General features: G+C 39.2%; 1 pseudogene; it reads right to left on the bottom strand.

Annotated features, from left to right (window-relative positions):
- Positions 1–326: 326 nt before the first annotated feature.
- On the bottom strand, positions 327–4,500 carry LOC131203495 (ribose-phosphate pyrophosphokinase 1-like; annotated as a pseudogene).
- Between the last annotated feature and the right edge of the window lie 9,898 nt (positions 4,501–14,398).

The raw sequence follows: 14,398 nt of genomic DNA, 5'->3' as shown, positions 1-14,398 counted from the left end.
TGACAGGCATAAGAAATCTCGAGCATCCAAGTTTTAATCAGACAATTAAATAAGTGCTGCCCTGTCCCAGTGGTTAGCATACAGTATTGCAGGTTAGCTCACTGCTCACTGCCAGGAATTGGATGCTGACCGGTGAAAGGTTGATTCAGCCTTCCATCCTTCTGAGGTCGGTAAAATGAGGACCCACATTATTGGGGACAATATGTTGATTCTGTAAACTGCTTAGAGAGTAAAGCACTATGAAAACAGTTTATAAGACTAAAAAAAACTATTTTTAATTGAATTTGAAACATTGTTTTTTCAAAAAGCCACCCAAGCAGCAGCATCTATACTTTTAAAGGGACATGACTAAAAGGTAAGGGATAAATTCTACATTGTGAGTATGCTTGATGGGTTCAGCCAGAATCATAGAGATTTTGATCACCTGGATTTTAAGACAGTGTTTCATGTTCTCTTTCTGGGTGATTGTGTTTGTGACTACATGACTGCTTCAAAGCAGCCATGGTTGAATTCGGGAAATGGCTGGCCCAGACAAGATCCCATGAATCAGTTTGGCATAAATGTGGGTAGGGCCAGCTGTAAGCAGTTTGTCAGCAGCATGGTAGATGGTACCACAGGTGTATGCCATCTCATCCACAAGGGTGGCTATCTATTCCCCCACCAGCACCATGCAGTTTACCTTGCTGGCCTTCTTCCTCTCTTTATGAATGAGGGCAAAGCGAAGCCCATATTCAGCTAATCAATAGAGGTCATTCTTTTGGGTAGCCCAGTATCAGGAGAGACAATGGTGCAGGTTTCCATTCAACAATGTTCTCCTTGATCCACTTGATCCAATAAAAATTCTATTCTATTCTATTCTATTCTATTCTATTCTATTCTATTCTATTCTATTCTATTCTATTCTATTCTATTCTTAGGACACCTGGCTCAGCATACAGGTTGTTCACAGGATATCAAAGAAAGTCTGGCTTTGAGAGGCTGGAGGTCCACAGCCATGGTGTGTTCTGCGCTGGGAATGGAGAGTGTTGGCCACCAGCTTGCCAGAGTTCAGGGCGGGCTGTCTTCTCCTTGTCCTGGCCCGCCTATGAGGTTTGACGACCGTGAGGCCGAGGACATCTTGGCAGGCGTTGATCACCATCAGCAGCTCCATCGGGTTGCCATTGATCTCCCCGCAGCCTGATGTAGATATCGTCGCCGTGGACGCTCTCGCTGCTCTCCACGCAGGTCTGCCGGTTGGAGAACTTCTTGGTGACGACCTTGCCCAGCTCAGGCTCAGACGGTCGGCGATCTTCCGCGACAGGTCCCGGTGCGAGCTGATGGTGCAGACCTTGATGCTGGTGGGCATCCTGGCCAGCGGCGGCGGGGGCGGCGAGCAGCGCTACGCGGCGGAAGACGAGGCCCGCTCTGCGCGGAGCCGCCACCTCCCTGAGGCACCAGCAGCAGCTCCACCGTCTCCCTGCGGCCTTACTGCCCGTCGCTCTCGGGATCCAGCAGCAGCAGCGTCGCACGGCCTCCATCTTCCGGACACCGGCGCCGCTTAGAGGGACGGTGCGACGCACGGGCGGCCCTCGAACGCACAAGCTCCAACTGACGGGCCACGCACGCTAGGCCGCCATCTTGGTCCACGTCCCTTTCATTACCTTACCACGTCTAGTCTGCTACGCGCATGCCTTAAGCGGACAATTTGATGGATGGCAAACTTGCGTTTTTCTTGTCCTGGGCTACCTCACATTAAGGAGAGCAATTTATTTATTTATTTAGGACTTATAGAGTCCTAAACTCACCCAACTCAAACCAATTTGATTCTTCATAGTGTCCAACAAAAACAAACAATAATTAGAGAAATAATAATAAGCATATAGCATTAATAGAGCAATATAAAATGGCAATTAAGCATGACAAATAACCAAAAAGCAAACTGCACTCAACAGAGGGAAAACACAGATCTTAACAGTTTTTCTAGAGACAATTTGTGCTTCTTTGGCTGGTGGGAAACAAGGTCAGGGGAATCTTCTTGGATATTTCCGACTTTAAAAATGTTAATCTGTGGTCAGGCAAAATACAGTTCAGTAACCTAGGAAATCAATTTTATTCTGGCATACTTTTCTGCTAGAAAAAGAACTAGTAACCTACATTTTAACCTGGGCATCTACAATAGATACAGAAAAATCTACATATCCCTGTTGTCAGGCTTTTGAGATGTAAAAAAATCAGAACGATTTTCTACAATAAATGCAGAATTTTTCTACCTTTAATATAACATATAAGCTATACAATTTGGTTGAAAAACAAGCAAATCGTTTAGTGGGAAAAATTAAAAACAAAAATAACTGCATAGGTGTTTATACCCTCTTATAAGTACGGATATGGCTGTGTTCAAAATTAACCAATGACATTCAAACTTATTAAATAGTAGTCAGTACATATCTGCCATCAATTAAAGACAGTCTGATCAAATCCATATAAAGTTCAGCTGCTCTACTAGGATTTTTCTGACAGTTGTCTCTTACAGCAAAAACTATGGCTTGCAAAGAGATCTCGTTGGAAGTTATACATTAAAAGAATGGTACAAAAAATTACAAACCATTGGCTATGCCATGGAACACAGTGAAGACAGTTATCAACAAGTGGAGAAATATGGCACAAGAAATAGAAGTCCCTTTAAAACTGAGGAAAAAACAAGAAGAAAACTGGTCTGACAGGCTGCCAAAGAGGCCTATAGAAACATTAGAGGAGTTGCAGGAATTTCTTGCAAATATTGGTTGTGTACTACATGTGACAACCATCTCCAGCATTCTTCATATGTCTGGGCTGTGGGGTAGGATTGCAAGACTTTTCTTACAAAGAAAAACATTGAAGTTACATTTTGCAAAAACCTACATTGTCTGAAAAAAGCATGTAGGAAAATGTGTTTGGTACAAAAAGCATGTTTGCTGTGATAGAACAGAACAGAACAGAACAGAACAGAACAGAACAGAACTTTACCCACTAAAATCTGGACATTCCCAGAAGTCCAGGGGATAAATACTGAACTGAAGACAACTGAAGACATAGGATTGGCATAGAATTTTAGAACTTTAATATTTTATTATTGGGGTTGTAAATTTTAACTGGGTTTTATTGTTTTATATGTATTTTAAATTGGGCCGTATTTGATAGGTTTTTTAATTATTGTTTTTATTATATTTATTATTGTGGTTTTATTTGGCTGTGAACCGCCCTGAGTTCTTCGGGAGAAGGGCGGTATAAAAATTTAAATAAATATATAAATAAATAAATAAATAAATAAATAAATAAATAAATAAATAAATAAATAAATCTGTAGCAAAATTAAGAACTTGGCAAGTAAACTGGCTCTTTGTAATTCTTTTCTGGAGATATCCTGAGACCAATCACAAGTGCTCCATATAGTTGTCCCTGTGTTCCACTGAAAGACAGTGGTCGTCAGTGGGTTTAGTGGTCTCGTAGATGGGTGAATAGCTATCCTCCTTAATCTGTGCTTGGCTCATTTAAGGATACTGGGTTTTCATACTTCCTTTTCAATATTTTTTTTTGGGGGGGGGCAATTGCTTGTTAACTGCTTTGGGTCAACAGGTTTTACAGCACTGGGTGAGCCTTCAATCCCTATTGAAAAATGTTTTAAATACAAGCTTAAGAACTTATTTTTTTCTGGAATAAATAGCAAAACTATGGTTTTGGAAAGTCCCTCATCCCACTCATGTCAGAGGCACCATTGAAGGTCCGTCTGAACTGAAAGGATTAGATGGTGGCCCTATCTCTGAGAGGGGTCTGGCCTATGATTAAAGATGTTATGGGAAATGAACAAAATTTTACTAAAGAAGATAGAGACTGATCTGAAATGATTTTAAAATGACAGGTTACAACAAAGATATGTAAAATGATGCTATGTCTGGTTATACAAAAGAAATTAGCTGATGTCTCGATAATTAAAAGGAATATACAAATAACAAGCCAAAGGAATGACTTGGATAATCTGCCTTTACTAGATTTATACAGGAGGGTTGTTAAAGTTTTGAAGAATTTTGTGAGGACCAAAGGAAAAATTATTTGAGTTCTTGGACTTATTTGAAAGCCCTAAAGATCAAGATTGCTAAAAGTAATAGGAGAAAACGCCAAATTGGTTTATTTGATCAAGTTAAAATATATGTTATCTCTAGTAACCCTTAATGAACTTTTGCTGATCAAGACAGAAATGATGAGATTTTAAAGTGTTTTTTTATAGATAAGAAATGGGATATGGGAAGAAGAGAAAATTTGTTGTATTTTAAGTGAGGTGATAAGTTACTAAAATAATTTATATTTTAATGAAGGGAGAAATAATTTCTTTAATATTTCTTGTTCTTTACCATATTCTGATTTTTTCCTTTTTTCTATTTTCTTTTTGTTAGCTGCAACTCCCAGTTTTAATTTTTTTAATTTGTATTAGTTTTTTTTATCATCATGGTTGTAATTTTTAATAAAATTACTATTAAAAAAGAAACTCAGATATTGTCCCTTGTACCTGTGCTTTGCCCACTTGTGAAGTTGGCCTTTGCTTTTCCATGATGTCATATGTTTTCTCCAATTGATAGAAATTGCACACTTGTTTAAATTTCAGTATTTAATGTATCAGTACAAAACCTGTTGCAAGTTACGGTTAAGCAACATTTGGGGACATGCATATACAGTAGTTCCTTTGCTCTATAGCAGTGGTAAAATGCTGCAACATTGTGTTACATCCAAACAAACTCATTTGTTGGACATTAAACTAAAGAGGATTGGGGATATTCTTCTGAAAAATATCCCTATCAAATATTCTTCTGAAATATTCTTCTGAAATATTCTTCTGAAGAATATTCCTATTAAACAGACAACAAGTGGTCAAAATTGGCAACACTCTATCAAATCCTGTTCCTGTCAAAAGTGGCGTTCCACAAGGTAGCGTTCTTGGACCAACGCTCTTCATACTATACATAAATGATCTCTGTGACCTCATCTCAAGTTATTGTGTTCTCTTTGCTGACGACGTCAAAATATTCAATACCACTAACAATACTTCTACTCTTCAAAATGACCTTGACTTTGTTTCCGATTGGTCTAAAACTTGGCAACTTCAAATATCAACCAGCAAATGCTCAGTCTTACATATTGGTAAAAGAATCCTAATATCAAGTACAAGCTTGATGGACATTACCTTACTGATGACCCCCTACCAGTCAAAGACCTTGGAGTTTTCATATCAAATGACCTAAATGCCAAAGCCCACTACAATTACATAGCAAAAAAATCTCTAAGAGTTGTAAACTTAATTTTACGTAGCTTCTTTTCCAAAAACTCTACACTACTAACCAAAGCATACAAAACATTTGCCAGACCTATTCTTGAATACAGCTCATCCGTCTGGAACCCATACCACATCTCTGACATTAATACTATCGAATGCGTCCAGAAATATTTTACTAGAAGAGTTCTTCATTCCTCCGAAAACAACAAAATACCTTATACCACCAGGCTTGAAATCCTGGGTTTAGAAAACTTAGAACTCCGCCGACTCCGACATGATCTGTGTTTAACACACAGAATCATCTATTGTAATATCCTTCCTGTAAAAGACTACTTTAGCTTCAATCGCAACAATACAAGAGCAAACAATAGATTTAAACTTAATGTCAACTGCTTCAAACTTGATTGCAGAAAATATGACTTTTGTAACAGAGTTGTTAATGCTTGGAACTCACTACCTGACTCTATAGTCTCTACTCAAAACCCCAAAATCTTCAATCAAAAACTGTCTACTATTGACCTCACCCCATTCCTAAGAGGACTATAAGGGGCGTGCATAAGAGCACAAAAGTGCCTACCTTTCCTGTCCTATTATTCTCTTCATTATATAGTATATATACATAGTGTAAGCTGCCCTGAGTCTTCGGAGAAGGGCGGGATATAAATGCAAATAAATAAATAAATAAATAAATAAATTATAGTAGTATATGCATACTTTTACTTATACTTTTACTTATATATACTTTTTCTCTCATGATGAATTATTGTTTATGTTGATGATTGTATATACTGTTGTGACAAAATAAAAAAACAACAACGCTAGACCAGACCTATTGGATGCATTTGCTTTCCAGCTGATCTACAGTGGAACCTAAGGCTAGGAAAACCAGATCCTCCTCCCTCCTGTCTTTCATTTGAATTTGCATGGCTTATTCTATGGGTTTGTGTCACGCAGGGCTGCACTTCATTTTATAACCAAGTAAAGAGAACATCATTTTAATTTTCCATTGAGTTTATTTGCAAAATTAGCCTAGGATTGCAATGGTGGACTCCAGCTGTTTTGAGAGGGAAGACAGGAAGGAGGGAGAGAGAGCATATAATAATATAGGAGCTTCACCCTGTTTTCCAGGGCCAGATCCAATCTTTTCCATAGCAGAACTGAAGTTCAGAATCCTGGAAGGAAGCATGTAACTCTATTAAGCAGACAGAATAGACCTCTCATTCACATGAGAAACTGTGTCCAGGTAGGGTTGGAAGCATACAACCACTTTTCAGAGTGACTGGCATTTAGATACCTAACTTCTGAGATAATGTTGATGAAGGAAAAAGCGTTTTCAAGTAGTATAATGGTTTATGATACGTAACTAACCCATGTTCAATGATATGGATGGATTGCATGGTACAACACACGTTTCTGCTGGGGAACACAACTATTTAATCTCTTGTGTCACAAGCAATTTTTCTTACCCCAATTTTAGAGATAGATGGCATGATCAAAGTCTGCCAGATGTCCATTTGAAATTCATGGAAGTTCGGAATATAACAAAGAGCTGCAAGCTCACACATTGAGTATTTAAATTCAGCTGGCTTCTTCTTTTAAATAATAAAACATGGTGCTTCTAGGAAAAGCTGGATTTGGTTATACTTTATTCTATGACAAGTCATTTGCAATTCATTGAAAGCAGGGAAAGAATTACTATATAATGCTTTATAGCAAGGGTTCTTTTCCAAAAATTAGAACATGGAGTTTCATGATACACTATGCTAAAGTTTAGAGGGCTATTCTATCTATCTTTGTTGAAATGCTAGGAATATCCAACTTCAAAACTGTATTGACTTCAGTCCCAAAGGTGCTTTTTCAAGAGACAACTCTTGAAAAAGCATCTTTGGGACAACTACCTGGATGACTGAGAATCTCCATAGACATGTATTGACTTTTTATTTACTTTTAGTAGTACATCAGAAGACCTACATGGTTGAAACTCTCTTTGCAATAATGCAAAATGAGGGGAGGGTTGTTTCCCCCATTTTCCAAACAGTACCCAAGCAGGAGGCTGCATATTTATTTTAGATGAACAAGCATCATTACACCTTAACACTTACAACAAGGTTTAGAAATATCATCAGATGAATAGATATTTTTGTAATTCTTAAGAGAAGGGATATAAATTTTATCTTTCTATATTATAGGTATCAGATTACCTAGAAAAGTTCCCATTAGTGTTATTCATTATTCTTGATCAAATATTCTATCATATTCTGTCAGTCTGAAATAAGGAATTAAATGGCCAATAGAGGTCATCATTTTAACAGCCTGAAAATATTCTTCTTGGTAGATAAGTAAGTTTTGTAATCATTCTTCCAACTTTAATAAATAGATGACCACACAGTGTTTATTTATTTGCCTTTGAGGAGGAGGGACTCAAACTAGTGCATGTGGCAGAGACATTCGCCCCCCCCCCATATTAAATGGTTGTCAACAGTTATGTGTGGAAAGTGAGGCTAAGAATCCAGCCCAGAGCCATTCAGGTACCTTGGTGTAAGGTAGGATCAGAACCTAAATCTAGTCCAAGTCCAGTTTCTAAATCACTGCATTACATCAATATCAGGGGTGAAATGCTCCAGGTTCGGACCGGCTCATGTGATCCAGTAGCAATGGCAGCTGCTGGTTCGGAGGACCGGTAGCAAAAATCCCTGCCCCTCCCCCCGCCTCTGCTGAGCCGCACCATCAGCAGAGGGTTTTTCTTCAGCCGAAACATGCCTTTAAAAGTAAAAAAAAAGCCTTTGAGGATCCCGCCCCTCAGCTGAGATTGGCAGAGCCTTTAAACTTTAAAATAAAAATTTAAAGGCTCCTCTGGCAATCTCATCTGAGTTCCTCATCAACATGTAGAAAACCTCCTTTTATGAGATTCTAAGGCACTTACCTGATTACTGATCGAACGCATGGCTTTTTTCCCAGCCTGAAAGCCCCAGTTTCACTTTCAGCACCAGACAGAATCAGTTGCTTAGCTAATCTATTTCATCACTGAGCAGCTAATGCTGGCTGGCTTTGCTGGCTGAGGAACTCTGCGAATTGAAGTCCACAAACCTTAAAGTTACTAAGGTTGGAGACCCCTAATCTAAAAAAATATAAATAAAATAAAATAAAATAATAAAATAAAATATTTGTTCAGCTTTCTGAGATTTGGTGTGTTTCTGTAGTGTTTCACTCTAACTACACAAACACACAAAATCTCAGAAAGCTGTATGTGGTATTGTGTGTGTGTGTGTGTGTGTGTGTGTGTGTCAGTTGTGTTGTGTGTGTGTAAAGTGTGAAAGTTGGTTTTTGAGCTTTTTGTGGCTGTATGAAGTGTGAAGTGCAGCTGCTTTTACATTGTGTGTGAGTCAGTTGTGTTGTGTTGTGTTGTGTGTGTGTAAAGTGTGAAAGTTGGTTTTTGGTACCTCTTATTGTTTTTTATAGTTTGTTTATTATTTTTATTATTTATTGTTATTGGCCATGCCCACCCAGTCATCTGACCACCAAGCCATGCCCACCAATTAAGCCACACCCACAGAACCAGTGGGGAAAATTTTTAGATTTCACTCCTGATCAATATGTATTATAATCTGTATTATAAAGTGAATGTGAACATATCAAAAGTAAACATTTAAACTACCTGAAGAGGATCATATATCAAATGTATTTTAAGTTACAAAACCTGAAATTGAAACAAAAAGCACTTTTAGGGATGCCTTGTCTAACTTTGGATGGCAGCCCCAGGCATCCATTCAATGTTTCATTCTGAAAAATATGTGTATTCTAGTCTAGGAGGAAATATGTTGTTATTTGGTGGGGTGTTTCTATTAAAAGAGAGCGATAAAGAATAGTTGAGTGTGAGTTTGATTTTAAGCAAGTGTTGAACAGTAGCAAATATTTTGCTCAACTTTGGCAAAATAAAAGATTGGGTGAATTGCAGGATGAATGAAGATTCTGCCATGGCAAGCATCTCCATCCATCTCCCTGAGTTCCATTTTCTGATCTATACTCTGTGCTAGCATTTGCCTTTGGGTGAGGCAAAGATTTTCTGCTACCAATGTTGAAATATGACTCAAATGTCATTTATTTGAATTCAATAAATGGAGAATGAGAGATGAGGTCTGTGCTTCAGATGGTAGCATTAGAGGCCTAGACTGGGGAAGTTCTGCATTGCAGCAACAAGGCCATCACTGAAGCCATGCATTTTCTTTCACTCCCGGACATCACTCCATTAAGGCTTAATACCTTATCAAATAGGATTGATGCCCATATTCCTTGTCAACTTGTCCAATTTCTAGGGCTATTTTTTTAATCTCTAGTGAACAAAACTAGGTGCTTCCATTCAAAAGAGGTGTCTGCCAAGTCTTTACCTCCCCCAAATTCCTTTTCTATCTTGTTATCTGTCAGCCACTTAAGGAATCCTTCTTGGCTCAAGAGAGATAAAAATGCTTCAACTACATCTATTTTGGAGTTGTGACTAGTATAAACTTTCCTAACTTGGTGCACTTCATATATGTAAGACTGCAATTGCCATCAACACATGCAATATGGCTGCTGTCTGATAGATTTTAAGAGTTGTGGTCAAAATGTCTTAATAGTACTACATTTGGAAGGATGGTTTAAGAAGCTTTTGGGTTCCTAGCCTAGAATTATTTTTATAATAATGGCTTACTCATCTTAAGACTTGTTTTGAACATAAATATTATACCTGTAATGCAAAACCAAAAACACAGAACATCACATTATAGTTTGGAATGATTTGTGAACATTTAGCCCAGGTAACAATAGGTTCTTACAACCAATTTCATTGTATACATGATGTATAATGACAATAAAGGCTATACTATATTAGATTCATGACAAAATGTACAAAGACTAGAAAATATAGATGGTCCTTGTTCCTTTGCTTCTGTACCTATGTTTACAATATATTTATAAATAAATATGATACAAATCGCATTTTAAAAAAGTGAAATGTAATTGCCGCAACTGTAAAACCTAAGGAATGGGAGGTTTGGGTGAACATGAAGAAAAGAACAGAACAAGAAAGAACAAGAAAAACATCTCATTGCATCCGCATTCCAGCTGGTGATCTGGACTTCAGCTGATGGTGTTTGGAAAATAGCAGGGTGATTACACTCAGCTCCAGAGCAGGATGGCTCCTCACGGTCTGATACGACGACTTAGAAGGTCCACAGAGGGTCTCATTGCAAGATAGAGAGGGGAAAGGAAAGAATTGATCACTGCCAGATGTCTCTTAATAAGTATCAGGACATACAGTATGTGTTGCCTAAGAATTTGTAAATTTTTAATCAATGATTTACCAGACAATCGTCAAAGCAATAACATTGTTTCAAGAATACTTGTGGTGGGTGGATTTAGAGAAAGAGATACCACTCTGTTTTGGCAAAGATATGTTGCCCACAAAATCTCTTCTAAAAGTAGGAGCTTTCTTTCTCCCAAGCCCCATTGCTTCTTTTTGTTTCTCATGCTTCTCAGAATGTATATGAATACGTAATTCAGATAACAATGGCACTTTAATCTCCATTTAGTGGTGAAGGCTGAAACAGCTGAACCATAATTGATCTATTAGAAATGATAAAAGCTGCTTTAGAAAAGTGTCTATTTTTCATAGGATAGAAAGAAGAAAAGCAATAATAAACTTTAACTAGACCCGTTCCAGTCCGGTTTCCGGCCCGGTTACAGCACTGAGATGGCTTTGGTCGCGTTGGTGGATGATCTCTGGAGGGCCAGGGATAGGGATAGGGGTTGTTCCTCTGCCCTGGTCCTATTAGACCTCTCAGCGGCTTTTGATACCATCGACCATGGTATCCTGCTGCGCCGGTTGGGGGGATTGGGAGTGAGAGGCACCGTTTATCCGTGGTTCTCCTCCTATCTCTCCGACCGGTCGCAGACGGTGTTGACGGGGGGGCAGAGGTCGACCCCGAGGCGCCTCACTTGTGGGGTGCCGCAGGGGTCGATTCTCTCGCCCCTTCTGTTCAACATCTATATGAAGCCGCTGGGTGAGATCATCAGTGGTTTTGGTGTGAAGTACCAGCTGTACGCGGATGACACCCAGCTGTGCTTTTCCACACCGGGCCACCCCAACGAAGCCGTTGAAGTGCTGTCCCGGTGTTTAGAAGCCGTACGGGTCTGGATGGGGAGAAACAGGCTCAAGCTCAATCCCTCCAAGACGGAGTGGCTGTGGATGCCGGCATCCCGGTACAGTCAGCTGAGTCCACGGCTGACTGTTGGGAGCGAGTCATTGGCCCCGATGGAGAGGGTGCACAACTTGGGCGTTCTCCTAGATGAACGGCTGTCTTTTGAAGACCACCTGACGGCCGTCTCCAGGAGAGCTTTCCACCAGGTTCGCCTGGTGCGCCAGTTGCGCCCCTTTCTAGACCGGGATGCCTTGTGCACAGTCACTCACGCCCTCGTGACGTCTCGTCTGGATTACTGCAATGCTCTCTACATGGGGCTCCCCTTGAGGGGCATCCGGAGGCTTCAGTTAGTCCAGAATGCGGCTGCTGGTGATAGAGGGAGCCTCTCGTGGCTCCCGTGTGACACCTATCCTGCGCAGGCTGCACTGGCTACCTGTGGCCTTCCGGGTGCGCTTCAAGGTTTTGGTGAACGTCTTCAAAGCGCTCCATGGCATAGGGCCGGGCTATTTACAGGACCGCCTACTGCTACCGAATACCTCTCACCGACCTGTGCGCTCTCACAGAGAGGGACTCCTCAGGGTGCCGTCAGCGAGACAGTGTCGTCTGGCGACACCCAGGGGAAGGGCCTTCTCTGTGGGGGCTCCCGCCCTCTGGAACGAACTCCCCCCAGGACTTCGTCAACTTCCGGACCTCCGAACCTTCCGTCGCGAGCTTAAAACACACTTATTCATCTGCGCAGGACTGGATTAGTTTTTAAATTTGTGGGGTTTTTTAATGGGTTTTTATCATTTATTCTAAATTTTTAATCTCGGCCAATTGAATAAGTCTTTTAATTGTATTTTAATAGTTTTTATATTGTAATATTATTGTTTATTTTATCTGGCTGTGAACCGCCCTGAGTCCTTCAGGAGAAGGGCAGTATAAAAATTTAAATAATAAATAAAATAAATAAATAATAACTGTAAGAACAGAAGAAGCTATGCCAGAGGCAGGAGGAAGTAGCTTTTTTCCCCCTTAGTAAGTTAGGGCCATTTACATAGACCGCAGTTAACATCAACCTTAGCATAACAGGCTTGAATTGTAATCTTACTACCAGAGCTGGGTAAAGGATCTCAGTGATTGATAAATGGCAGTAAGGAAGGTTGGCTGGTTCGTGTTTTTTTGCTCCCATCCAAGGATCATCTGGATTTTCACAAAAGAGATCTGATAGCCCAATTTGGATATCAGTCCCTTTGTTTCTACAAAATTGCTGGTGGATTCATGATTAAAGCTGACTCCTCTACATACTGTACTCCTATTGTATACATTCTTGTCTGGAAGTAAACAGGCATTTTGTGCTCAACTTTAGCTGTTCTCCTAAAGGTTGTCTTGAAAATATTCAGATAGCTTCCCTCATATTTTTTTTAAATCACTTAATCCTGTCCCTTTCCAAACATTTTGACTGAAGACAGTCATCTTCTCTCAGCCAAGGAAGGAAGCAGTGGTCAAGAAAGGTGCAGGGTCTTGTCCAGGCAGTCTCTCAGACAGGGACACACTTGAACAGGAAGGGCAAAAAAGTCATATTTAGCTAATAAAAACTGATTTCTGAGTAGGCAAAGGGACAGGATAGTAACTTTCATATGGTTGTAATTTATTTAGGTGAGAGTATTCTCAACACTTGAGAGTATTCTCAATTCAGGCATATTTAGAAACTGCTTAACAGTGCTGAGATCAAAAGCAGAAAAAGACAATAACTACTTTTTGATATATGCCTACTGGAAACAAGTCCTTTTCAATGCAATGGAGTTAAATTCCTGGTAAGTAAAGTCAGATACTGAAGTGATCACTACCGGAAAAAGCCAAATAATGGCTCCTACTGACATTAATTTTAATAAATAAATATGGTTAATCAGACTCTTTTTCTAAAAGTTTTTTTCATCAGAATAACCTGGAAAATTCACAAAATTACTGACCAGGCCAAGAGAAAGATTGGAAAATGCCTTATTAATTTCCAAAGTTTAGCTTTTATGTTCCAACATTAATGTTATATGTTGTTTTCTTACATAACAAACAGGAGGAGAAATTAACACAAAGATCCAAATTTCAATTTAGTTGTCTAAAAAGGTAAAATTTCTTCTGTTTCTATATATGAAACTTGGAACTTTCATCCTAGTTCAAATGGTAATTATTCACACACACACACACACACACACACACACACACACACACACACACGCTTGTACAGTGCCTGCTTTGAATTACTATACAAAGCTGGGAAAGAATGATGCCATCACAACCTCTCTAAAATAAGTTGGATTTTGTTTTAAACTTTGGTGGATGACTTTTGGGCATCAGATGAAAAATAAGAATATTTCACTTTTTCTTATATAGTAATTAAAATAGATGTTATCATATGAACATCTTAAATAAGCTGCATTAATCCAGTTGATTGATTGATTGATTGATCAATCAATACTAATTGATCCAATCAGTAGTAGAGGTTGCTTATTATTATTTCTCAATTATATTAAGAAGCAGACATAGATCATTGTGTCTGAGTACCTCCACAAATAAAGAGGAAATGCTTGTTTTCAGGCATCTGCAAACTGGCCTTTCTCCTCTCTGTATTACCACTAAAGGGAAGGTTTCCCATCTATCTCACTATGATTCACTTCCTAGCAAGTAAGCTTAAAACCCCAAATTAGTGTAAATAAAAATACTTTGCCCCAGTACTCGTGCAAAGCTAAAAGAACACAATCTAGACGGAAAATGCTTTAGGTAAGTAAAGTCCCATTGAAATCAAAGAGACTTAATTCTAAGCAAATGTGTTTAGGATCAGAATGCCAGGCTGCAATTGACAAAATCGGTTAACTCTTAAGCAGTGTAAATTGAAAATAAGCAAGTGAGAAGGAACTGCTCCCACAAGTTTCTGTTGACCAGCAAGCCAACTCCATCTGTC

Source organism: Ahaetulla prasina, chromosome 8 (assembly GCF_028640845.1).
Source record: "Ahaetulla prasina isolate Xishuangbanna chromosome 8, ASM2864084v1, whole genome shotgun sequence".
Lineage (NCBI taxonomy): Eukaryota > Metazoa > Chordata > Lepidosauria > Squamata > Colubridae > Ahaetulla > Ahaetulla prasina.
This window is presented reverse-complemented; position numbering and strand designations above follow the sequence as displayed.